Source organism: Gavia stellata, chromosome 8 (genome assembly GCF_030936135.1).
Source record: "Gavia stellata isolate bGavSte3 chromosome 8, bGavSte3.hap2, whole genome shotgun sequence".
In the NCBI taxonomy this organism is placed as follows: domain Eukaryota; kingdom Metazoa; phylum Chordata; class Aves; order Gaviiformes; family Gaviidae; genus Gavia; species Gavia stellata.
Window position 1 is genome coordinate 42,992,262 of NC_082601.1, and position 25,853 is coordinate 43,018,114.

At 48.5% G+C, this 25,853-nt stretch overlaps 1 protein-coding gene across 1 annotated transcript in view; it reads left to right on the forward strand.

The window, feature by feature from the left end:
- TWIST2 (twist family bHLH transcription factor 2) overlaps window positions 1–23,621 on the forward strand; it is a 36,822-nt gene extending 13,201 nt beyond the window's left edge. Inside the window, exon 2 of the mRNA XM_009815361.2 lies at window positions 23,592–23,621. The gene's annotated coding sequence lies outside the window, so the exon portion shown is untranslated. The remainder of the gene's footprint in view (window positions 1–23,591) is intronic.
- The last annotated feature ends 2,232 nt before the right edge of the window (window positions 23,622–25,853 follow it).

Genomic DNA, 25,853 nt, shown 5'->3' on the forward strand with positions numbered 1-25,853 from the left:
GTTGTCAACATACTCTTTCTATACAGAGAAACTCTGTTTTTTAAAAAAAAGATCTTATTACTTTCTCTGGTGTGTTTTTCTGTGTATATGATTAAAGCTGTACTATCCACATCTTAAAAGGACATTTTTAGACTAGCTCCAAACAAAACAAGTACAGGTTTACTCCATTCCTTTATCAACAGCCGCTTCAATAAACAACCAAAATATTAAAAGATTACTACAAGCAGGTGACGCAGTGCAGTCCTTTCATTAGTGAAAACCTCAGAATTGGCAGGCTTCAAGAGCAAGGTAATTTGTGGTCTAAACACAAGAAAAACTTCTCTCAAGCCTCCCAGGCCTCCTTGCAGGGAGGCCCTAATCCTGCAACCACAGCATGCCACTCTGCAGCACGGTGGATGCAGCTACCCTGTACACCACTGCAGAAAATATCGTGGGCTGACAGCCAGAAGCAGCAGGTTGCACCCCGAATATGCGATATTTTGACATCACGACTTGTAATATGCAATAGCAACTAAATGGATCAGGTTGTATTGGTGTGGCAAACCCCTGCCAGGATGCAGCCCGGTCCTACCAGCAGCTCAGAAAACACGGTGCAGGCACAGGATGCGACGAACATCACTCCCTGCTGCTGGTACCCACAGGTCTGCCAGAAAGCATCTACCCTTCACTGAGGGACTGAACTCCATTAAAATCTAAAGATTGGGGTGCACGCTAACAAGTTGAGCCTAGCTGTGTCCTAGCAGAGCCAGGCTGTCCAGCAGCCCCTGCTCAAAAACTGCATTTTAAGCCAAGGCACCTGAAAACAGCACAGGGGAGCTTTCAGGACCATAATCAAGATATTGGGTTAGGGAGATGAGAGGGATGAAAACCGAAATACAGCTGTCCCATAAATTTCTCAGAAAATAATCACCAAGAGCTGCTGAAGAGAAGAAATGTGGATTTTTGGTTGCTGTTTAGGAGCAGAGATATCTCACCCCTGCTTTGCTGCTAGGGCAAAAGGGGAGCTCCGTAACCATACGCTTGGCTACCAGGAAATGGGGTGTTTTGCAGGACAGGGAACCTCTGCAGAGACGGTGGTTGATGAAGGAGCCCTCAACACTTGCCCCTATCTGCTCTGTTCATCTCCAGCCAGTTTCACACTGCTGCTTTTAGTTGGGGCTGTGCACGCCTGTGCCCCAAGTGCCATGGGATGTTGGGACTGGCTCTGCTCTGGCCAGCTAGCTGAGGTCCCTTGTTGGGGCAGTCCTTACATCCAAGCCTCTGAGCTAAACATAAGGACAAGCAGCTCTTTTCCTTCATTACTGCGTGCTGTTTGATGCGATGGGGCCAGCAGGCTTTGCTCTCCTTGCACCCATAGCCCACCCTGGGGACACTAATTTCCACTGTGCCCTAAATGAAGGAGCCAGGCTGAACCTACTCCTGGTTCAGATCCAACTTGCCCATGCAACTTTGGTTGATGGATTGTGCCTCAGTTTCCCCTCTGAAAAGCAAATGTAATACTTTGAGTGCCTGTTGTCTGCCCGCCTTGTAACCTCCCCATGAGCCAGGACCTCCCTACAAACAGTGCATGTAGAGAAGGGATCCACACGCAACCAGACTGGTTTTTCTCTGCCCAGCCCCGTGCCTCCCAGCCAGCCCATTATCCTTGCTGGTTGTCCCCCCACAGCACAGAACATCCTCTCGATACCCTGTATTTTTAGGTGCTTTTTGCATCCCAGCGGGATCTGACCGCTGCCAAATGGAAACCAGCTCTGTACCGGGGCCAGGCTGAGCAGCCTATCGACAGTAATTTATATGCATTTCACAGCTTCTCATTTCAGCGATCTAAATTGCAGATGTGCGCTTCAGATTTGGAGAGAGACAAAACGGAAGGAAAAAGGTTAAGCAGCTCTGTGAGTCACTCCAATACATGACCTACTGTTGATTTAGAAACCTACCTCGGCAGTAAATACAGAATAAAGTTCTCCAAACTGTTTAACCTTTTGTATTCTGGCCAGGAAAACAAATAAATGAGAACAAAACATCCCTCCAGAGTCAGAAAAGCAACAAATCTGAAAAACCCTGCAGTGGAGTTAGGACTAAGAAAAAAGTGACCCAAAACAAGTGATCTAAAGAAGGGACGGGAGGGGGGAGAAAAGGCAGTAGACATGAAAGGCAAAGAGGTAGCGGAGCAGATAACAACGAGAGCATGGAGCGCAGGCTGTGCTGCTCCCCAGGAACTGCTCCAGGCAGCACAACACGAGCAACAACTTTCCAAACAAGCGGAGGGAGTCTGCACAGCCGTGCACAATAAAAAAAGAAAATACAGCCCAAACCCTGCTGCTGCTGAAGTCAATAGCAAGACTGTCTCAACAGGCACCAGCACCCACTTCGTGTGGGAGAGCTGTTTGCACCCAGGATCTCCTTGGAGTTGCATGGACTTGACTTATCCATTATAGTCCCAAATTATTTACCCACAGGTTGTTTCGTTGCTGCTTTTTGGGGGCTAGAAGCACCAGGCTGAAGGCAAAGGCCATCTCAGCTGCGTAACTCAGGAAGAGTGCAGTGCGTAATTGCAAACAGGCATCGCACACAGGTAGAGAGGAGCATTCACGAGAGAATTAGCTTTACCGCAGGCAGACAAGTCTTACTATGCAGTCAGGGTACGCATGCAGCAGCGTTGAGGAAGCTCTGCAGAGGGCTGGCACCAAAGACACAGATCAGGCTGTGTGTGGAGGTATCCCTATCTCAGCTTTGGAAACCTCTGCAAGTTTTTGAAGGCAACTGAACCATACAAACCCCCAAGATCTTGTTGAATCATTTTTGTCTTCAAAGCACAGGGTGTAGCAGCGGAAGGAGAGCTTTCCCTGGGATTTGAGGCACTGAGTGGGAGTTGAGAGAAAGGCCAGCATCTGCTGATCTCAGGGTACCACCAGGAGAATACTGCACAAGGATCTCAAGGAGTTCACTTGGGCCAGAGCCATCCCGAGGTCTCCAGTTAAAGCAGAATCACTAAAAAGCCGTGCAAAGTGACCAGGGAAGCCAAGGGGACTTTAGAGTCCCAATAGTTGCAATGATTAAAAGGAAAACTGATGAGCAAGCATTTACAGCATAAATCAGGCTTTCCTTAAATGTTTAGGCATGCTTTAAATCAGCAGCGCTGTGGTTCACAAACCACCAGAGATTGTGTGGAGATGGGGATGCATTTAAAAAAAAATTACCATTATGGCCAGCACACAGATGCAAAACTCAGGGCAGAGACAGAACTGCCTGTGTGGTGTTGCTGGATAATAATTCATACCTAAACACCTCTTGGACTAATTTTCTCCCCTGACTTCCTAGATCAGGGATGCAAACCTCCCATCCTTCATTTGGACAGGAGTGATTACTGCTGTTGAGTGGAAGACTGGATTTCTTTGTTAAAAAGCCCACTGATACCTGGAGCATTTCTCTCCACCTTGCTGTGAAAGCCCTCTTGTGTTTCTGGAGCTTTGAACAGCCTGTGCCCCTCGTTCCTCCCAATTCCCAGGCAGTTGCCAGCCCCCCCGATCAGATGAGAACTGAGACAGGATTTCAGAGACCATACTTCAAGTTCTTTTTGCTAGTTTTGAACTCTTCAAAGATCATGTGTTCAAGTTTCTCCACCTAAAGTCTGAAGACTAAAACCATACACTATTAAAAATACTACATCAATTGATTAAATAGGGCATGACATGTTCTGTTAATAACATTTTTAACATTATTGGTATTTTCTTAAAGCCCCATGTAAAGTAGGGCTAAAGCTAGACATGGCAACATAAGGTTTCTGGTGCAGAAAGGAAAGAGAAAACATCAAGGTTTTTGTATTACAGATGCTATTGAACCAGCAGTGTTCCCAAATTATGGACATTTTCAAATATGTGTTTCTGTACTTTCATCTTTCCCCCTTTCTGTAGATCCTAGCACACTGGCATTTGCTTGCTACAGATAGATGTGAAACTGTAGGATTCCCCTCCATGCTGCAGCCCCTCCTGAGAAGTAGGGTGGGATCTTGGGGAAGATGCCCATTTTTGCAGTGTAACTGTGACAGATGATGCCTGGTGCTGGGAGGGAACCCCTGGGAAGTAGAGGAAATTTAAGCATCAGCTTCCTCTGAGGCAGGACAAACCCGTGCCAATTACATGGGAGGAGAATTTCATGTTGTTTTTGAAGCTTTGTGCAAGGAGGAGCCTTAAGAAGTGCTATCAGTGAGACTACAGAGAGTTGCCAGGAGCACATGTGCTCACACACATCTCCCTATCGGTTGCTGGTACTGAGTTGACCCTGACAGATGGGAAGGAGCCCAGAACTGGGAGAAGTGGGCACAACACAAAGCTGGGGGAATCTGAACCAAGAGCTGGGATCATCTCCTGTGCTCTCCTCTTGGCAGAGGCAAATGATGGAGCAAAGCATAGAGGGAGCAAAGGAAGTTGAGGGGGGAGGAGGAGGAACAGACCAGGAGAAAGAGCCCAGGAGACCGGCAGCAGAGGAAGCAAAGGGCCTTGGAGACCAGGGAAGAGGTGACAGGCAGAATGAGCAGCTTGGGCTGGGATTTATCACAAAGGGAGGCTGACATGAGGAACCAGTTCCCAGCAGGGATCTCCGCCTTGCTGCATGGACAACAGAGCACTGCATTGAGGGGATGTTGCAGGCACCATGGCTGGGATGAAGGGGGAGCAGCCAGACCTGTCATGAGCATCAGGGTCAAGAAAGAGTCAGGCTGGAGGCAGAAAGACTCCCAGGAGCCAGCAACACCCTTTTCACACCTACGTGTCCTCCAAGGGTAGAAAAAACAGGGAAGGAGGAAAGATGTAAACAGGGTTCCCAGAGACTGGCTGTAGGGTGCTGGTAAGGTGTCCCCACCTTCTCTCCCACCCTGGTCCCACCCTTAACCCAAAGTCAAGCTGAAGCCCCCACCAGCTCTCCCTCAGGAGCAGTAGGTGCTCAGCTCCCCACCTACAGCCAGGGACCCCCAGCTCTTATCTGCTACCGAACCTGGGTTGCTCAAAATCCACCCTGACAGCTTTGCAGCTCCCCACCAAGCAGGCAGCCAGGCTGTTTTGGAGGCAATCAAAGGAAAGAACTAACATGGTCAAACACCATTGAGCTGAAGCATAAAACTATTTCACCTTCACTGTGTGTGCATACTCAACTCCCCACACCAGAGCATCACACTGAACTTGGCCTTCAAACAGCCAAGACTACCTTCCTCTGATCTGTTATTAGGGAAGCGAGAGGGTCTGATGAACAGACCAGAGCTGAGAGGTGAGACTAAAGAGATTTAGGGCCCCTGCAGAGCTGCGATTTCTTTGAAGGGCACTAAATTTCCTTGATCCTTCTGAGAATACCAGCCTATGCTCATGTCTGAGAGTCTTTGTCATTTAGTTGCTCTTTGAATCTCTTGGAAAAACTTTAATCCATAACATACAAGACCAACATAAGTAGGGATAAAGCAACATTTTCAGGTTTGAAGTATACAGCTGGAAGTCCAAGAGAAGACACAAGCTGGTTCAGAGCAGTGCCTACATGCCCTGTTACTGCAGTGGCCCAGGCTATCTCAGGCATTTCTGGTCCCTAGACTAGACCACAGCTCCCTTTCCTGGAAAGGCAGCCCACAGGCATTCCCTTGGCTCTCTTGTGCCTAGGAGCAATCCTCAGCCAACAAGACAACTTGGCCGGGTCTCAGAGGTGATCCCCTGGCCAGGCAGCTGAGCATCTTATCTACAGCCCACACACATGGGAGGATCTTTGCAGGCATGGAGAAGGGGAACAGATTCCCCCAGAACAGGTACAAATCACCAAGATCTGCAGTCAGAGCTTAGCTTGCGTAACCAGGCTCAGCTCCACTGCAAGGAATAAACTCAGCTCCTTTCATTAACAGAGCATAGATGGAAATAGTTTGGATTATTTAATACTGGAGAAGCCCAAGACTCCCATCCCCTGGATTTAAGACCATTCCATAACCAGAGATGAAACAGCCAAGTGTGGTGATGGGAGCAGAAGAGGGACATCTCTGGAAGGAAAAGCAATGCCAACAGTTCTCCTTAGTCTCTGGAGCTGCTGTGATATGGCACACTTCAGCTCACTTTCTTACTCCGACCCTACCTAGTTTGGAGGCAGCATGCAAACACTTGGAGATGAGTGTAGGTCCTTCCTTCATACACATCAGGATGCTTTTGCAGTGTGTCCTGCCCTGGAATGGCAAGCGCTCCAGTGGAATAACCCAGGAGTGTTTGCCAAAGAGGGACTGAGAGGAGGGAAGGAAAGGAAGAAGAAAGTATTTAATAACTCCCAAATCATTTTTTAAAATTCATTAGCTATTATTTCAGCTGTGTGACCTCCTGAAGGGACTTTCTAGAGGGCCAGATTATGCAGTCAACTAAAAATATAAATAAGTATGAAAAGGGCAGAGGTCACTTTATTCAGCCAAATCGCGTGGGATGTCAGGTTAAGTTTCCTGTAGGGTACATCCGTGCACTTCCAGGACACCAGTGTGGCCCAACAGCTCCCCCAGTCTGAGGACACCTCCCCAGCCGGCAGGCATGGCACAAGCAAATGAGTTATTTTCATTTGGGGAGTGCTGATTTCCAAAGACTTCCTGACAGTCCCGCAGGGACAGAAGCACATTGCATCGCTGCAAGGTTTCCAGCTGCAGTTCAAGTGGGCTGCAGCTTCAGGCATGTTGCAGAGACTAGCTCCCAGCCAGGCCACACTGCTCTGGGTAAGGGTCTTTATCCTTCCTAGCTGCAGCACTCATATTCAGGTAGGGGAAACTTGGGAGTTCCTTTCCATTTGCATTTGTAGTTCTTCCACCTTCAAGGTAAAAGTATGTGCACAAGAACCAGCCAGTCTCCCTGAGCCCATCTCCTAAAAACTTTGTTTCATTCACTCATCGACATTGATTTAACTAACTGCTGGTTTTAGGTAGCCTTTAAGCTGAGGAACTGCTGATCCTTAGAAACCCATTTACCTTTCAAGTGAGGATGTAGTAAGAAATATAGCTAATCCCATTGGCTAAGAATGGATGATCAGGTGGAAGAGTCTCTCTCCACAGGGTGTGATGTCTAAAACCAGAATCTCTTTGGTTGTCAGTTGTATCCCCACTGCTGCGCTCCCTAATAGCTGTACACTAACTTTACAGTATTACCTGTATGTATATACACACACCCCTCAATGCTTACGAACATGGGCAAGTGCTGTATTGTAGATGCATACACATGCAGAAGTATGCAGCGTACATACAGATATGATGAGATACATCTGTGCCTGAATGAGAGTGACAACCAGAAATTTCAAAGGAAAACAAAAGCATCTTTAACTGGTAAAAAGCACAGAGGCGTGAAAAGTGCTTCAATTAAGTCACTACAGGCATATCCTATGCTCCTCCATACCTACAGTATATTTAAAGTCTAAGCATGGTATCAGAGATGGTCTGCATACTCCATGTAGAAGCACGCACACTTCACTTCTCTAGACAGAAACAGATCATTACTTCCACATACCCTACCTGCCTTCAATTTGATTTCTTAATGAGCCTTTAAAGCTTCCACTTCAATTACTAGATGTAACATCCAGCCTCCCTCATGCTTCACAAACATACATGTGCAGTTTTAACCTGGGGAATAGGAAGCTTAAGGAAGCATTTTGCTGTATTGCAAACAAAAGCCACATGTAAAACTCAGTTGTATAGAGCAGAAAAGCCATTCAGCACCAGTCACAAACCCAAGCAGTCAGATGAGAAGCCCACCAGCAGCAACTTCAGAGCAAGCCCCTGATTCACAGGAGCACAAGCTTAGCTCAGGTCCGCACACCCTAGAACAGCTTGCAAAATGCAGATAGGAACAGCACTGCCAAAGTCAGAGCACAAAATCTTTGTTTCGAACAGATGCAGAGAGCTCCTCTTCTCCCCCCCCCCCCCCCCCCAAAAAAAAAAAGATTGCATTGGTATCGCAGTAATGTAGGTTATTAGCTCAGTGGGAACCTAGCAGAGTTCAGACTCAAAGGTTCAAACAAGTCCAGCTTGCAGCTGGCAAACCTAAACAAGACCAGCCAGCCAGCATTGAGCAGAGACATCCACACAGTAATTTCATTAAAATGTTGACTTAACCCATTCATTTAATCACCCAAATCCAAAAAACCCTGACAACTGCAGTCAAGAAAACATACATCTGCCTTTTGCAGAATGACAGACTGGAAAAGACCATGTAAACCAATTTTCCAGAGCTTTTCCTAGGCTTCTGTGTGCATGCTGCCTACAATTCAAGTTCTTGGAAGTCGTTTGCTAGCCTGTTCTGATCCAGCAAAGCACATTGTACATCCTTAGTGCATGTACTAAACCCCCCTGAAGTCAGCAGGGTTAACGGCACACGTTTAGGCATGTGATTAAGTACTTCACTAAATTGAGGCACGCTAAGGACACGCTGACTTTTTTGCTCCTTTAGTAGAGAGATTTCATCTTTGCATGTTCCTTCCTCCAGGAGTTTGAACTTGCTGGAGTGAGACTGTTTGTTCCCCTTTGAAAAACATCAGCAAGGGAGCAATCAGCTTTATGTTTTACCTCTTGTGAAGCCATAAACTCCAGAAGTGTGGTGAAAAACTGACACAAGAGCTCTGAAGTGTCTGCAGGATAGCTTGTTTATAGAAAACCTATAAAAAAGAAACATGAAACAGCAACATAGAAAACTGGTAGACAGCAAGCAGAATACACCACCTTTGGTGTCCACTCACAGCTCACTGATACTTAAATTTTTTTTTTTTTTTAAATTATTAGTTACTCATTGCAGAGGAAATTAAAACCCTCAGGATGTTAGTTTATGGGAGCGCAGGCTCTCGGAGCAGAGCAGTGGGTTAGGCAGCTCTCGTCCCAGGGAGCTCACAGTACTGTCCAGCCTGGAAACGTGTTGCTAAAGAGGTTGTGAGTAAGATTGCTCCCTCTCCTGCTTCCCGTTACTTGCTTGCCCGGCATCACCCACATAACGGTTTCAGGAAAGCCTGTAAAGCAGCTGGCCAACCTCAAGCCGAGTTATAACCAATGATGCTGTCCTTACGAGTCTTGGAAAAACGAGTGATTCACGGTTGCTCAGGGCCCAGACAGGGACTGGTGGGTTATTGCTATCTCCTCAGGACACCACACTCCCGAAGTAGGATGGCGACATCAGAAACCACAAGAATAAAGATAAAATATTTCACCCATGACCAGCCCCAAGGGAGAGTCACTGCCATATTATCCCCTATACACACTGTGTTCTCGCCCTCCTCTCCAGAAAGCCTTGCCACTACCTTAATTAGGAGCCCTTCTGGTAGCCATCACAGCCTAAGGCGCACAAACACAGCCAAAAAACAACACAGACCTTCAAGCATTTATGGGGTCTGAGCCAGCCAAGAGGTTTGAAGCAAAGCAAACAAAACCATACTGAAGCATAGCATATGCAAACATCAGAACAACCACCCCCCCCACCCCCCCTCCAAAACCCCTTCTAGCCATGCAAGTAGCCTTACCTCCTGCCACTTGTCCTGCAAAGGTCCCCTGATGCAAAGCTGCATTGGTCAACCCCCAGGCAGCAGAAAATCAACCTTGAGAAGAGGCTGGCAAGGAGATAGGAGAGGAGAGAGGGTGGCAGGGCTGTTTATAAACACCAAGGAGGAGGAGGAAGGGGCTCATTAAACTAAAGAGCAGCAGCTGGGTGAAAGGACTCAGGCTGAATTCTAGAGGGCTGGTTTTAAGCATGGGCAACGCCATCTGCATGGAAGGCAAAAGCTGTAAAATTTATGAGAAGGATTGTACAGAGTGGTACTTGCAGAAAAAGCTGGAAGAAATGGCCCAAGAGAGATGCAGGACCCAGGATGGCTCTTGCCAGGCTTGTGTCCCTGTTAATGTAGCTGTTAGACCATGGAAGACAGAGAGAAAGACCCTCCGGGCATTAGCAGATAACAAATGCAAAGCAAGCCGTGGTCTACCAGGACATGTATTCAAGGTCACTGTAGCCATTCCCAGAGGCACGGTGTTCGGTGTTCTCATCAGTTGCTTACAGGGTGCCCAAAAGGAGAATGCAGCCACCCTGGTGTGCAGCGGGGCTCCTGTCCCGAGCTGTGCTTGCCCTGGCTCCGCATGTCAGCCAGTGGCTTTCTCTGAAGCACAGCGTCGTTAACATCACCGGTACGCGCCGGAGTGACTTACTCGATGCCAAGTACTTCTTACCCCGGCGGGATTGTTTGGCATATAAAAATGTAACTCCCTCTACATGAGGGCAACACCCTGTAACCCCACGTATTTTAAAGAGTTGGACTATTCTTGCCATAAAAAAAGATCAGAGTAGCTTTATTGACTGCAGTGGAGTTAAGCTGGTTTATTCCAAGTGAGAATTTGGCCCCTTGACATCAATGAAGCTGTGTTGATTAATCCCAGATGGAGACCTGGCCTGGTACAATCCCCTCCAAAAGTCCTGGGAGATTATTAACACATAGACTGAATCACCGCCGTTACTCAGAGCCTGGGTGGTTATCAAAAACCTGCACCTGCCGCCCTGCGAAACGCTGCTGGGATGGGGCTGAGTGGTTGCAGTCACCGACTTCGGGGACCAGGGTGCGGTGAGCAAGGGTACATTCTTCAAATGCTGCCTCATGCTCGGGGGGAGATGCCAAAGTAGCACCCTTCCCTCTGCAAACATCTGGGAATGTCACCCGGGATGCGAGTCCCGGCTCTGCCAAAACCCAGGCACTGTGACATTGAGCATGCTGGGCAAGGAGACAGGGGAATCCTGCTTCTTCATATTAAGGGCTTTTTGTGATGCTCTGTAAAGATCTGCAAGTGTAAAAATTGAGGATTACATCCCCTGAGCTTCAGGGAATCTGCCCCAGCATCTGTTTGCCAACTTTGAAGAGCAAACACAGCTTCATGCAGCAAAGGGAAAACGTTCTTCCCTACTCCTAATGCAAAAAAACTAGGGTCTTTTTTCAGCAATCACCTCCAAGTCTCTCTCATGGCAGGCAAAGTTTTGCTTCCCAGTGTTATAGGCACAAGTGCTGAACTGCTCACAGGGAACGAATCCACTGAAAATTAAAATTGCTTGACTTTCACAGCAGTTCCTTTACACATGCACACACACACGTGCGCCCGTAGAGAGACAGTGAAGCTGTGCTGTGTGTTGCAGTGTGGAGAAACATCAGTAAAAAACAATTCAAAGGCAGGCATTGATGGTTTTTTGGGTCTCGGGTGGTAGAAACGCAGAGTGGACTGTACGTAGCCCGTCTCCCCAGCACATTATTCATGCAGAGGCATTATTCCTGGCTATAGGATGCCAATGTCTCTCCCCAAATGGCTGGCTGGAGTTTCCCCTCTAGTTGCTTTGAGGTTGCATTGCACAGGTCAAGGTGACAAAAAAGGGCTCAGCATTGCGTGCAGAGGAGGCACGGCATCACTGTCGGGAAGAAAGAAATGCCGAAGCTTGCTGTTCGCTCGCTCCAGCTCTGCCTTCCAAGCGTTTCTGAAATCAGGCATCTGGAGCGTGATGTAATCTGAAGATTGATCAGCAGCGGCACACGTACAGCTGTGCACATCTGGCCTACAGGTGTTTCAGCTGCTATTTGTCAGTGACTGTATCGAACATTAAAAAGCACCCCGACTTCGTAAGGCAATCGTACCTGTCCCGCGGATTGTTCACAGAAGCCCACGAAATGCCATTGCTTTTATGCAAACTGTCTCTGCTTTTTAGTGGGTGGCCCCAGGATTTTTTGGTTGTTTTTTGTTGTTTTTTTTTAAAGGAAGGAGTTTAAACCAGAGATGCTTTTAAAGCAGGGGTTTTGTTGTTGTTGTTATTAATTCCACTGGCATTAATCTGAGCAGTTGAGTCAGTCATAACGGATGGCTGCTATCATCCACTTGCTGATTTACTCTTAGGAGTCAACATTATTACAGTCTTTGTGCTGCACTGATGAAAAAAAGCTGAGGCTGTTCCTCTTTGTGCTCGGCTACTTATGGACACAGCAAGACTTGTCCCAAAGTACCTAATCTAAACAGGGCAGGGACAGGTAAAGTGGGGAAATAGGTAAGAAAGGTCTCATCCATGGGGTAGGACCTGCCAGTGACCGGTCCCAGTCCCGGAGCCAGAGAACGATGCGCCTCGCTTCCCGCAGGGATGCTGCCACTCATGAGGTTTGCAGACTGCAGCTGAGTACTTGCTGCACACAGGAGAAATAAGGAGAGCAAGGAAACTGCTGGCTGAGCAGGCCAGACCAAGAGAGTTCCCTTGGAAAAAGAATAAAGCTGCAGATGTATATATTTATTTTTAGAGAAGGTGTCTTTCCTAGAATTTGTATTATTTTGGCAGGAACGCAGCGGGGAGGAGAAAACGTTTCCCTTTGTCCAATACTCTTTGCTGTTCTAAAATGGGGTGGAGGCAGAAGGGTATTTTTACAGCCCATTTCATATCTCAGTTGTGTTTATCCCTGTAGAGATGGACAGGGACCAGAGACACATTTCACACTGACTGCCAGCATTGTCAGAGCATGCTGCACACCACGCTGCATGCGGCGCCAGCTGCCCAAAGCCACCGTCTTCACATATTTTCCAAGAGGAAGACAACCATGTTCCTGTTGATATTTTCCTCCCAGATAGTCTCAATCAGCCTGCGAGAACATGTTTGTCTTAAACACCAATATATTTTACTTTCCAAACAGCTTAGTGCAGATACATGGTCAGTCATTGTAGCCCAGCTGTGATTCTGATAAGTCACTAAGCTGTAACAACAGGTCATGCAACTGCCTCCTAAAATAAATTAAGCCTTAGCTTGCAAGCTGTATTTGTGCAGGATAAGATTTGCACATGGCTTTTGCTGCAAGCATCTCTGTAGAAGTATATGGCCCATCCATAACAACTTTGCCCTCCTTACCTGATTTCTGTGTAACATATTTCCATTGCTTTGGCACCGCTTTGGTTGGCCCAAGTGGGTAACGGGTGAGCATTTCAGGCAGGGAGAACAGAGTGCCTGCTCAGAATTGCTTGTTGTCTGGCAGCTGGAACCCCTGTTGATCTGAGAAGCCCAGAGGCCGGAAGATCGGGGACTCACGAGGCAGAGGAAGACGTGAAATGTCTGCCCTCGTCCTCAGCACGACCCTCATCAGCTTCAGAGTCACAGTTTAAGGACACATGTGCGTCTGTGCCACCTCTCCTCCCCAACTCCATATATTTCACTTGAGCCGCCCAAGAAGAACATCTCATTCCCTGCCTTTTTTCCCCCATTCCCTGCTCCTTTATTCCACACCTTTCTTGTGCAAAGCCATGCTTGTGTGTGAGTGCCTCTGGGGAGGGGAGATGAGCCCAGAGAAAGAGCAGTGGGCTTCCTCTGCTGCTCCGTTAGCCGGGAGGGCTGGCGGTGGTCAGCTCCCTCCTGTCCTCCTTTGACCCCAGCCGCTGGCTTTCCCTGGCCACTTGCCCTTTCATGGGTCAGGAGATGCTGGTGGTGTCCCCCAGCGCTTGTTCTTCTGAGCCACCCACGAGGCAGCTGGGCAGAGCTGAGGACAGAGCCTTAGACGGTCCTTTCAGACATCGGAGCAGCTCTGCTTTTTCCTGCTCCAACTGCTCATTAGCAGCTTCCGCCTTTCGGCAATTTCTAGCCGCGCTTCCAGTGATGTGCTGCCAAGATTTTAACAAGGGGCTCCCACAAACCTGCCTCGTCCTCCAGCTGCGACGAACCCCACTGCCCCGCAGAGGCCGATGCTCGGGCTGCGGAGGAGTGCAGGGCTGGGGGAAATGTTCCTTTGGGGGGGCTCCTTCCTGTTTAAAGCTTCTTTTTTCGGGGGGAGGTAATTTTCTGGCGAGGGAGGGACACAGCACCTTGGCGCAAACATTACTAACTGCCCGGAGGTTGCTGCAGATAGGCGGGACATAACACAGAAACCCTGAGCGTCCCAGCAGCAAAATGCTTCCTTGCAGAGACATGACTTCTCCTCCCTACTGTGAGGCCAGCCCCAGGCGACTGATTTTATCAGGGCTCAAGCAATCAGCCACAAGCCGAAATGCTGAAGAAGTGGCTTTCTTTAGGTGTTTCAGGGCCCCAAAGGGCAAGGTTTTCCATGGGAAGTGGTTGAGCCCACAAGTTTCTGGGTATGACAGAGGCCACCTCGTCTTTCTCGCATTGATGGGCACGGGAGGGCTATGCTGATTCGCATCGGAGCAGAACTGGCTTCTCAGAGGAGCTCTGAGCTTGCAGACATCTCTCAGGTCCAGGATGGGGCTGCACCAGACCTTCAGCTTCTCTCTTTGGTGAGCATCTCTCTCCTCTCAAGTGGAAAGGAACTGAAGCCCCAAGGAAAGCCCAACAGCTCGGTTACCAGGAGCTAACGAAAAATCGAGATCAGAGCATGCAAAGGTGTTAAACTTGTTTGTGAGAGTCGCAGCCTCCTCTGGTACGGGAGACACCTCTTTTGCTCCGGGTAGTTCAGCCTTGCAGAGGTACACCTGAAGCTGGAAGAATGGGAAAGCTCATTTTCCACCTTTAAATATGAACCAGGTGCAAGAAGGTCAGCTGCATGATAGATACCAAAATAGTAAAGTATGTGGTGGTCAAAGGTAGTCAACTAACTGCTGATTCTTTTTTTGCTGGTTTCTTTTTTTGGCGTTGTCTCTTTAGGACGTTTCATCGCCACAACTTTTCCCGGCAGTAAGGTGTGAGCAAGCCATCAACCTCTCTTGATGGTGGTCAGGATGGGCTGGGGAGACAGAAGCAATCTTGAAGGGAGGAGAAAAGTCTTAAATCTCCTTTTTCTTATGCCACATGCCCATCAAACAGCTAGTTATGCTCCTGATAACAAACTGGGAAGCCGCTGGACGCAGGGAGGATATTTTCCCTCGGGCTAGCCATGGGCAGATAAATCCCCCAAGGTCTGAAAAGCCTGGGGTAAATTAGATTAGAGGCTTTCCTCTAGACGGTGAGGGGTACATTTGGTGATAGCAGGGGGCGGCCCTGCGGTTCAGGAATGAACAACTGCGAGGGATATGTTTTTAAATGGTTTCCCAGCTGTAAGATGCACATAATTGTGGCTTTCCTTCATCTGGGAGACTTCAAGAGCGGATGGTTGATAAGGGTTCATACCAGCAAAGGCAGAAAAACACAAGCCAGGGTATCTGGTTTCAGTCTGTCCATACCCGCAGCATTAGATCTGATTTTGGCCCTCTCTCCCCCCCCTTGCATGTACACAATTATCTGAATTCCTTTCTCCACTGCTTCCTCCCCTCTGAAGCCTTGCAGACTGGCCCTGCTGCCTTTTCTGTTGCTTGAGGGACGGCCGTGCATTTGGGCTCTCTCCTTTCCCGACCCACAGAGGGGTCTGTGCCACGGCCACAGGGACCAGCACTCCCCAGAGGAAAGAAAGCAACCACGAGGATGGGAATTTATTCCCCATCCCCACCTTTTTAGCCTTTAATGGTGGGAAACACCCTAAAAATCAAGAGATTTCTGCTATTTTAAGGTGCCATTCCTTCGTGCCTCAGTTTCCCCTTCATGCCTCACTTCTGCTGCTCGCCTCTGGTCGCGTTCAGAAAGAGGTCCCCCAGCACCTTGCATTGCAGCTGGGGATCCCCAGGGACTATTGCCCAAGCAAGTACAGTCTGGTTTCCCAGACAGATGTGTGGACAGCAAGGTAGATGCACTCAAGAACACGACCAAAGCGTTGGTGTCCCACCTCACACTGATGCCGTCTCGTTTTCCCCACTTGGGCACCCGGGGAAATGGCTTTCTGAAGTATGGCTCTCCATCCTTCTCAGGGGTTGCCACATGCTGGCTTTTCCCATGCGGGAGGGCACGTGCTTACCTGCTCGCAAAGATCCTGCTGCTGCTAAGCAATATGGTATTTTTCCTATAAAGTTGCATTTTTGCGCCATCTAAATCACAAAAGTGTTTTAAATTTCAAATATACACTACTGTCCATTTTGGCTCTGGGGACAGCTGACAACTCCATAAGATAATTTGAGAATATCCCTTTGGTATGGATCCAGCCAATGCCTGCAGCGAGTGAAGCTTTATGTACACTATAGGCTTAACAGCAGATCCTTTCTTCCTTCGACTTTGCTGTAAAAATATCTGAGCATATACTAAACCATGCATAACACAAACACAACATGTGCAGATATAGTTTTCCCATCCTTAAACAGAACAGAGATCCGTGTTTCCCTAATCGCACCTAACGATTTGATGAATTCAGGTGCAATTTTCCATGTGTTTTCACAGAATCACAGAATCACGAAGGCTGGAAAAGACCTGTAAGATCATCAAGTCCAACCATCAAACAGCAAACCCCACCATGCCCATTAAACCATGTCCCACAATGCCTCATCCACACGTTCCTTGAACACCTCCAGGGATGGAGACTCGACCACTTCCCTGGGCAGTTTATTGGTTTTGATTTGGGTTTTAGCCTTTTTGATACAAGTTATACGCAGAAATTTCAGCACGGGAATTTCAGAATTGAAAAGCCTTTGACAATTCCTCTGGTGTCACTCTGACATCACTTTCTGACATCCAGTTTTGACTGATAGAGCAAAATTTTCTCTACAAACTCTAGAAACAAGTGGGACTGCCTTCAGCTACGGAGCAACTGCTCATGTTTCGGGGTGAAGCAGGCAGAGGGAGGGCAGCATCAGGTGAAGAGGATCCTTTGTGGGAGGGCTCGGCGGGTTTGTGGGCATGGCAGGAGAAAGGCAAGGCTGCATGCACAGCCTGCGCTTGGGCATACCTTAACTTCAGCTTGCTACGTGATGCCAGGTGCTTCTTCAGGCAGGAGGGAGGCAAGAGGCATCCCACCTCCCAGGGATCAGGAGCCGTGCTGGTTTGCTAAAGTTGGCCAGGCGCTCTGCTGGGAACACATTTCACCTCATCCAGGTAGCAAATACCTGGTTTGCCTGCGTACATCCCGACGCTTTGGTCGCGAGTCCAGCTCTAAGCCAGCTCCTGGCAGCCACCACCTTGCCTCCACCCTAGCACATCTCTGCTGCTTCACGGTGGCTGCAAGTTTAACAGCGCTGTGGTAAAAGCCAAGCCAAAATAACTCCCCGTGCTTCCTGCCTCAGGTCTGCTTCATATGGCTCACAGAAACACTCAGTCCGTGCATAGTTGGAAGGTGATTTCGGAAGGCTCTGAACTAGGTCAAAACAAACTTAATTTCCTCCAGGTCCAGGTGGGACACCGCTTTGCAAGCCGGGCGATTTGCATGCTGCCTTTCAGCTTTCCACCCGCTGCCGTCCTAGCTTCCAACAGGCAGTCACGGGGAAGCCTTCAGCATTTTGGAGTACGGCTGTTTTCCACTTTCCCTGTGCTCCAAAACAGCTGGACCATTTTTGCCTAGGCTCCAGAAAACAAAAACAACGACAAGAAAGAGGAATCACCGTTGGGCATGGAAAGTTTTCCGCTGAAGCAACATAAGTTTCAGAAGGTTATGAGCAGATAAAAAAAAACACGGGATGCTGGAAGGCAAAGCGTACGAACCCGACCGTGGATATTATGATTGATACTTGCCATATGCATTTTTAAAGCAGTCATTCCTAAGGCAGCTGGGAGCAATGCCCCCCCGTTCACCACACTCAGGAACGAGCAAGGTTAAGGGCTGAATCGGGAGTGTTTGGCAGTGAGCACCTCGAGTAGGGACCCTGCCCATGATGATGACAACCCCCACCAGGTTAGGTGATTGCTGTTACCCCAGCAAGATCCTCCTGTGTGTCTCAGACCTCTGCACTTCAAGCTGCCATGCTGGTCTTAATGGCAGTCCCCCTTGGCTGGCAAATCTGGGGTTGAGCTGAGTCACAGGGGTGGGGAGAGAGGAGCACGGGATGCTCTCAGGAGCCCAGGTCTCCCGCTATGGCTCGCATCTACCCCACTGTCCCAGTAGCCAGGCAACACGGGGCTCTTATAGCCAGAAATAATTCAGATTCAGACTTTCTGGCCTGAGAGTCAAGACGCTGAGATTTGTCCTCCCCTCCAGCTTGGCATTTCCTAATCTAAAAAAGAACAACCCGTTTTTCTGGAGCGGCTTGCTTTGGCATTTCAATAATTCATGCCAGCCCATGCTGACCTTTTCTCTCCGAAGGCATGGGGGCTGACACGTGTGCCCCCAAGTCACGTTTTGCATTGTTCGCTGTTGTTTTTCCTGTCCCCGTCCCCATGCCTACAGGGCAGGACGCACGCAGTGCTGGTGCGGTGGGCGGGCGTAACGGGGGTATGACATAATGCAATAACCAAACTAGCCGCATTTATTTATTTTGAAAAATATTAAGGGCAGCTGCTACTTAGCTCCGACTGAAACATTTTATTGGATTTTCTAGAGCAGGAGCGTCCCCTTTTGTGTTGTAACCCAGCATTGCTTGAACCCAGTGGCTGGACTATTCCAAAATAACTCACCTCCATCACATTTTCCTCCTCTTTACAACCATATCGAGGGGTCTCCAGCCCTGAAGGTACACACCTGGGTAACAACAACCAGAGAAGTCACTGCCTGACATGCTTGTTCTGCCCCATCTTGCTCAGGTGTTATCTCCAAGCAGATCCAACTCAACAGGGGACTTCTCCTTCCCCATCCACACTGTAATGTCCCTGTAACATTTCACCAGCTATTGTGCAGCACCTAGCACAATAAAGCCTTAATTATGAGCCAGGACTAGTGACAGCCTGAGCAGGCTTTTGTTGTATGTTTCCCTGTATTTACCCCTTCTGGTTATTCTCATTTCGGAACGATGAGTTTTGAGACAGTGGCGATGGGGATCTCCAGCTTAGGTTGTTCGGTGCTTTCTCGTGAGCTGGTTTAACACTTGCTTCCTCGGTGTGGGTTTGTTTCCCGGGGAGGAAGACCGCAGAGCTCTTTTGTCGCCCGTGCCCAGCAATGCTGCCTGCTCTGCTTGCCTCCTACCTCCTCACCCCAGGCAGCCCCACTGCTCGCCAGCCCGCCTCACAGCAATACCGCTCCCCGCTCCAAACCTCCACAGCCTGCAGAAAAGCAGCCTTTGAAGTTAACATCCCATTAAAATGAATGTTGTGGGGATGCTTAAGGACCAGGCGCAGTCTAGGGAGGGAGACTTCAAAGGAGGCAAAATACAGAGGCAGGGACGGTGCCGAAGGCAGCAGAGCTGTCGGGACAACACGGGCTGGTGGGGAAGGTGGCTGGGACCCCGTGGGGTCAGTGAGGAGTGTGCCCACCCGCGTCACTTATAAGAAATTTGTTATTGCAATTGGAAATCCACGGGCAGCGTGCCCCACACCGACCCACCGAGCGGGGCCAGGGTCTCGGCTTTAATCCACGCTGATTTTTACTTCCCCAAGCTGAAGGGGAAGGGGGGGAGGAAACAGTCTATAAACGTCTCGGTGACTGCTGAAATCAGTACCAGCTGGCGCAGGGCAAGCAGCTGGTGTGTGCTGCACTACACCGATGCTCGCACCCCTCATCCCCTCCTCGCTGCCTGAGCACATCCCCAGCCCCGAACACAAGGCAAGAAGGTGGGTCGGCACCTTCCTGGCAGGGATTTTGGCTGGCTGAAGCCCACGCAGAACGAGAGAGGCTGGGCCACGGGCACAGAACTTTTTTTTTACATTCCCAACTTTAAAAGAAGTTGAAAAAGCATCCTTTAAAAAAAAAACAACAAACAAACAAAACGGAAACTCAAATGGTTTTGCTGCATTTCATATTTCATTTGCACTCTTGGCCATGTTAGGAAATTATTTCGATCCCTTTGTAACCAAAACCACCCTAATCCCATATAAACAAGGACTTCGGGCACCAGTTGCAAAATTTCCTGCAACAAGGGCTGCCACCTTACATCAAGCCTGCAGCTCTCAGCTCTTGTGGTTTCCACGCTGTGCTCTTGGACTGGGGAATGCTCTTAAAGCAAGGCAAGAATAGCGCAGCAAGCCCTCAATTCACTGTATAGCAGAAACTGCATTGGGTCTGCGATACAGCAGTGCATAACAACTATGTTCTGTGTTACAAGCTACAGGGTGAGAGAAATGCTTGGAAACTATGTTCAGCAGAGAGCTTCACCATATATCATCTCTCAGTCCAGATACCATAATCATGCATTGTTATAATATAGTATTATGCCCTTCAGCTATACCTTGGAGAATCACAAGGTGCCTTATGGGCACCAGTTGATTAAATCCCACACCCACTGTAAGAGAGGAAGGGATGTACTGCAATTTCCCAACCAGGGAAACTGAGGCACGCGCAGAGAGAGCAATTACGCAGCAAACCTGTGCATGAGCTGGGATTAAAACTAAGCTCTGCAAGGTCCTGCTGTCCTACCACAGCAGCATAGTGCCAGGAGGAAACTCTGTCCCCTCCCCGTGAAATGCGCTATGGGCTTTGCTGCTTCTTTTAAGAGTAAGTCCCACAGATCCATACCTCGTCATTCAGCTGCCATAGGAAACCTGCAGCCATTCCTGCAGGATTGCATTAGGAAACCTCCGTGGGTCCGGCTCGTGGGAGCGGAGCTGAGAAGTGCAGCCGGAGCAGCCGCCAGCTGAGTGCCTTGGCAGGCTTCGACGAACGCCTTGCTGAGCCCCTCTGGGATTGAAGGATCATAAACATGAAGCATGACCTTGGGAAGGTCCATTAAAGCACAAAATCATTATGGAAAACCTCTCTATAATTTAATAGGGGACGGAGCCAGAAGGGCTCTGGTGACTCATTTTATAGCTCCTGAAGGCGAGCGGGGCAGTGCTTCCCCTTTTGGTGTACAACGAATTGGGAGATCAGAGCCAGCCTTTCTGGGGGCCTAGCCACAAGGCACTGAGTTTACTGGGACACTTCAAGATGGGCTCTCCAGAAACAAGGAGCAGGAGGAGGCAGCCACCACGAAGGGTTTGGCTGCATTGGTGTGGCAGCACTGGGTAGGAGAGGAGGAAAGACCAGCCTGCGGGTTTTTTGGGGTATTATCCATTGTCCTCAGCCAGGAGCTGATCCTCCCTCCCCCTGCAAAACTCAAACCGTGCAGCGACCAAGGACCAGGTTTGTGACATGAGGATCACAAGCCAGATTCAGAGTATAATTTCTCCAATATATGTAGCGCTCTTTCAAGCAAACTGAGAAGCCACTGAGGTCCCCTCACCTTATAAAGCTCCACACGGGATGCTGTCAGGTTTTTAGCACAGTACTGCTCTATTCAAGTGACCTGGAGGGGGTAACTGAGGAGGAACAGGTTGGGCGCAGACATCACATATCTCAACACTTCTCTGCCTGCAGTGGACATGTTTCCACACATCCCACCACCAAAGCGTGTCCCTCATGCAACAAGCAGATGCCCTCCTCCTCCCGTTACCATTTATGTGTTTTCAGAATTGCTACTTAGAGCCAGATTTTCAAAAGCAGTCAGCATCCAACATCCCAAAGGTCCAGAGAGGAAGAAACGGAGGGCGTAGGTCACATGGGGGGGGGCGTTTCTTGTCTTGTGCACTTCTTTCCTTCTCTCGTGCTGACAGATTGGGTCTCTGAATGAGCGGGTTTTACTCTTTGATGTGGATCTTACCTGGAATATGTGGTAAGAACAACGAGCAAAATGCTATACGACGTGAACTGAAACACAAGTACATGTCAAGATGGGAGAATAACCCCTTCATGGCCAGGTAGAGCAGCTTCCTTTGGGTGACCTCTGTATCTGGTCATAATATTGCTCCATCGCCTGAGATAGGCTGCTTTAATGTGCAGTGGAATCACAGAAAATAGCAGTGGAAACTGCCTACCAGGTCATCTGCTCCTGCCAGGGCTGGTAACCAGGCATTAGCCAAGCAATGGCTGAACAACAGCCACATCTACCCACCATGACCCTGGGACTGGTGCCCTGTGTGGGATGGGAAAGGGTGGGTTAAGCCCTGGGAGCATGGAATGGGACCTGGCAGAGCCATGCCAGAGTCCCGGAGCACAGCAGCGCTGCCGTCCGCAGGGTAGAGCGTGCTCATTCATCTTGCTGTAACCGAGAAGCCAAAACACCCTGTTAGCACTGAGCTGCTGTGAAATTCCCATTTTTCCAGCTGGCCGGAGCCAAAAGAGCTGCTGGAAACCAGAAAGGACCAGTGGAAACGAGATCCCGCACTGCAGCAGCAGCCAGAGCAGGGTGTCTCACCCGGGGTTAAAGACGTCGGCTTGCAAATCGCCGGCTTTGCTCTAAGAGCAGCTTTGTGCTGACCTCTCCAGTCTCAGGTGGGATTAAAAAAAATCGGTGGAAATAGATCAGCTCAATATTGCTTTCTACCCGGTTTCACCTTGTTTTACATGGCAGCCGGGTTCGGAGAAGAGCAGAGCACAGCAATTTGTCGCATAGCTGGCAGTGAGCATCCTCCACGGCTTGCTGGAGAAAATAACAAAAAAAAAAGAAACTGAGCTTAAAGTTTGTCCCCAGGCTCAAGTAGAAAATCGCTCCATGGTATCTTCCTCCTCCCTGTATTTTATTTTCCTTTCCTGAGCCCCTCCTTGGCTAGGGCTGCGGCAACGCCAGTATTAGGAAAGGACCAGCCTGTCATCTGTCAGATGTGCGCATACACAAACCACCGCTGCTCACACACACCAAGCAGTTAAGCTTTCCTAAGTGGTCCTGGGCAGCCTGTCAAGTCCCGAGCTTGTCTGCAGAATGTGGTTGTAATTAGATAATTAATAACTTTGAGAAGGAAAGGAAAGGAAATAAGCTAAATGGAAGCTTTCCTTAGTGGGAGGAAATAATTATATCTGCTTTTTGATATATGAGCTGAGGTGGCTTTCCGAAGGCAGAAACAGCATCTTGCCCGCAAAGCCATCCCTCCCCCAAGTTAGACGGGATCTCCCATGGGCACTGCTGGGTCACAGAATTTGTCCCACCAGCCCAGAAACGAGCAGCAGCAGGTTGCTGCAGACCAGAGCAAACCCCGCAGGTAAAAGGGCTCCCCAATGTGTTGCTGTATCTTGTCACATCCCAATAAATGGGGCAGCGGAGAGACGATACGCAGGGCTGGGTCACCAGGAACGATGTGGAAAATGGGGGTTTAGCACAACATTCATCGGGGCTGGAGATGCTGCTGTTAGCATATGGACTTTCTGATGGATGCATTGCTTCTGCCTATGGATTTACCATTTCACAGTACAATGCAAAAAAAGGCTGTGACACTACCAGACTCTGAACTTAGGCTATACATGCAAAAGTCAAAGGAATTGTTAAGTTTAGCTTCATTTTTTTTTGTTGTTTTTGGATGTGCTTAGATATTGCATAAATATGTTACCCCTGGATGGAAAGAAAATGTATTCGTTTCCAGCAGGGTTTGCCTGATTTTGCAGGAGGAGCTGAGAGTCGCTGTGGGTGGGGTTTCTAAAACCCATCTCGGGTGCCTGAGCATCTGATCTCGCCGGTTCTCTTGCTTAAGGGGCCGTGAGGGCTGCTCCTGGTGCATCGGATCTCACCCAACTGCTGCATTAAGCGTGTGCCTCCACGCTGCTTGGGACCAGGGGCAGGTTTCAACACATGGTTGAAATCCAGGTGGTTGAACCACAGCCTTGATTTCTAGGGGAAAAGAACTTACGAGATAACAAATCTCAGAAAGATGTCCTGTATTTGGTGTATTTATTTTTTTTTTCTTATTTTTTTTTCTTCTCTCCAGACTGTCCAGTGTCTGAGACTGAAGTGGAATTGGGATGTATCCAAGTTTGTAGCTTCTGAAACCTTAACAACCTCAAGTAAACTGGTCCAAAAGACCCCTCTTGACCTCCCTCGCTCTGAACTCTTGCGGAGCACTTAGACTGAGCAGAAAACAGCACCAAAGCTAACGGTCTGAACCTTTGCAACATCTCTCTCCAAGCGACTGACCAAAGAGAAAAGAGAAGCAACATTCCTGGTTGTTTGTTGTTGTTGGGTTTTGTGTCTGTCTGTCTGTGCGTTTGGTTTTATTTCTAATTTTTGTTTTTCTCTGAAAAATCTTAATTCAGGAATTCATTTGTGAGAAATCTTTGGGTTCGGATTTTACTTCCCCTTAGCTGTATTCTTTTTTGTTGGTTTGTTGTTGTGGTTTTTTTTTTTTTTTTGTCTATTTTTTAAAATTCAAAACCTGGTTTCTTGTACAGTAATGTCAAAACTGGACCAAGGCTCTCAAAAAAAAAAAAAAAAGAAGAAAAAAGCCCACCATGTCCCCAGCTCCCTGCATGATTTGTTTCAAGTACAGCCTGGATGACAGACTGCCCTCCACACTCTACCGCCTCTTCCTTATTGCTCCATGATTTGCTACCGCTCACACCCCCCCCTTTTTTTTTTTTCATTTTCTGTTCCAGTGTATATGTTGCTTATTTGTTTTATTTATTGAGATATTTTTAACGAGCTAAGAGACTGCAATGTCGCTGTGTATACTGCTTCTCTTGCCAATAAAAATAAAGATGTCATGCAGCTACTGGGGGTATGAGATTTACATTCTTGACTGCACAGCTCCAAGCAGAAGCTGAGCCTCTTCCCTACACCCCGCAATGTTTCGACACTCACCGATTTGGCTAAAATCTGTTTCCCAGGTAGTGGGTGATGTGGTGCAGAAGATGAGCATCACTTGTCCAGGCTGATGTCTGCCTGCATATACCAGGAGTAGTTGGTTATTTACTTGCACCCTGGCTAAGGAGGTTTGCTCAGGCTGCAGGTGCTGCAGAGAAGGCACGCACCTCTTCAGCACTGTGCTCTCTAACGCACCACTCCAGTGGCTTCTGCTCTCCGCAGAGCCCTTTATTAAGCAAAATGCAGCGTATCTCGGTATGCATCAGACCCACCGGTCTGCACGCTTGCCTTCAGCTAGAGTAACAACAAGTTGGTCTCCATCACTCTTGCTGGTGGAAATGCTAAGGGCAAGCATTTCTCAAAGAGAAGAGGGGCTGCACGCTGCTGTGCGAGGTGCTGCACGAACACACGGCGATGGAAAAGTTTTGCCCATGACCCAGAGAGGCCTTTGCATATTGCGCCCAGAAGAGATGCGTAACCCACAAAAGCCAGTTGCACCACAGAAATGGTCACCCAGAGTCACTGGTCTGCTCCTCCGTCCTACTTACCTTGCGCCCTGCGAGCAAACACTGGTGGGCTTTGCTAGTGCTCGCTAACCTTCCTCCACTGCCTTGCAGAGCCTCGTCAGACCCTTGGTCGTACACATGCTGAAGCCAGGTTTCAATTTCCAGGTCATAAATAACATGTTTAAAGAGAATTCATTCTGAAAAAAAATTGAAAAAATATTCCTTTAAAGAACAGTCGCAGTGGATCTGAAAACATGGGGCTAAATTATCCCAAATGACCTTTTGTTCCCACACCCTTTCCCTGCTGGATTAACAACAACACTGGTTAGCTTGAGAGCATCTGGGCTGCAACACCAAGGTGACGGAGAGAGATTGATTAAAGGGCAGGTCTCTGGCAAAGGCAGTTTGGGAGCCTCAGCACTCGTTGTTGGGATTATCAACTCAACTTCGCAAAGCAAGAGGCAAAACAGATCTTTGTGAGAAAGATCTGCTCAGAAATTGGCAGGGAGGGATGTATTGGGGGGGGGGGGGAAAGAAAAGATGGTGAAGGATAATCGACTCTGGGAAAAAAAAAAAAGCAACGCTGTGGTGTCTACAGCCATTAAAAAATAAATCATGTCATTCCATCTAAACCAGCTTCAGAGAAAAACGTTTTAACATGCCAAATCAAGAACATACATGTGTGTATCAGATGCATTAATTGCCTGATAGGTTTCAGAGCTTGAACGTCAAATGTTTATTTTAAAACAAGCGCAGTTGCACAGAGTAAAATACATCACATCCATTAGAAGCTCTTACTTTCTTAAAAGTAAATGACATCTTAGTCTGGGCTTTTGGTACCAGCAGAGCCAAGAATACCATTTAAGAAGGTGAATTTAACAGAT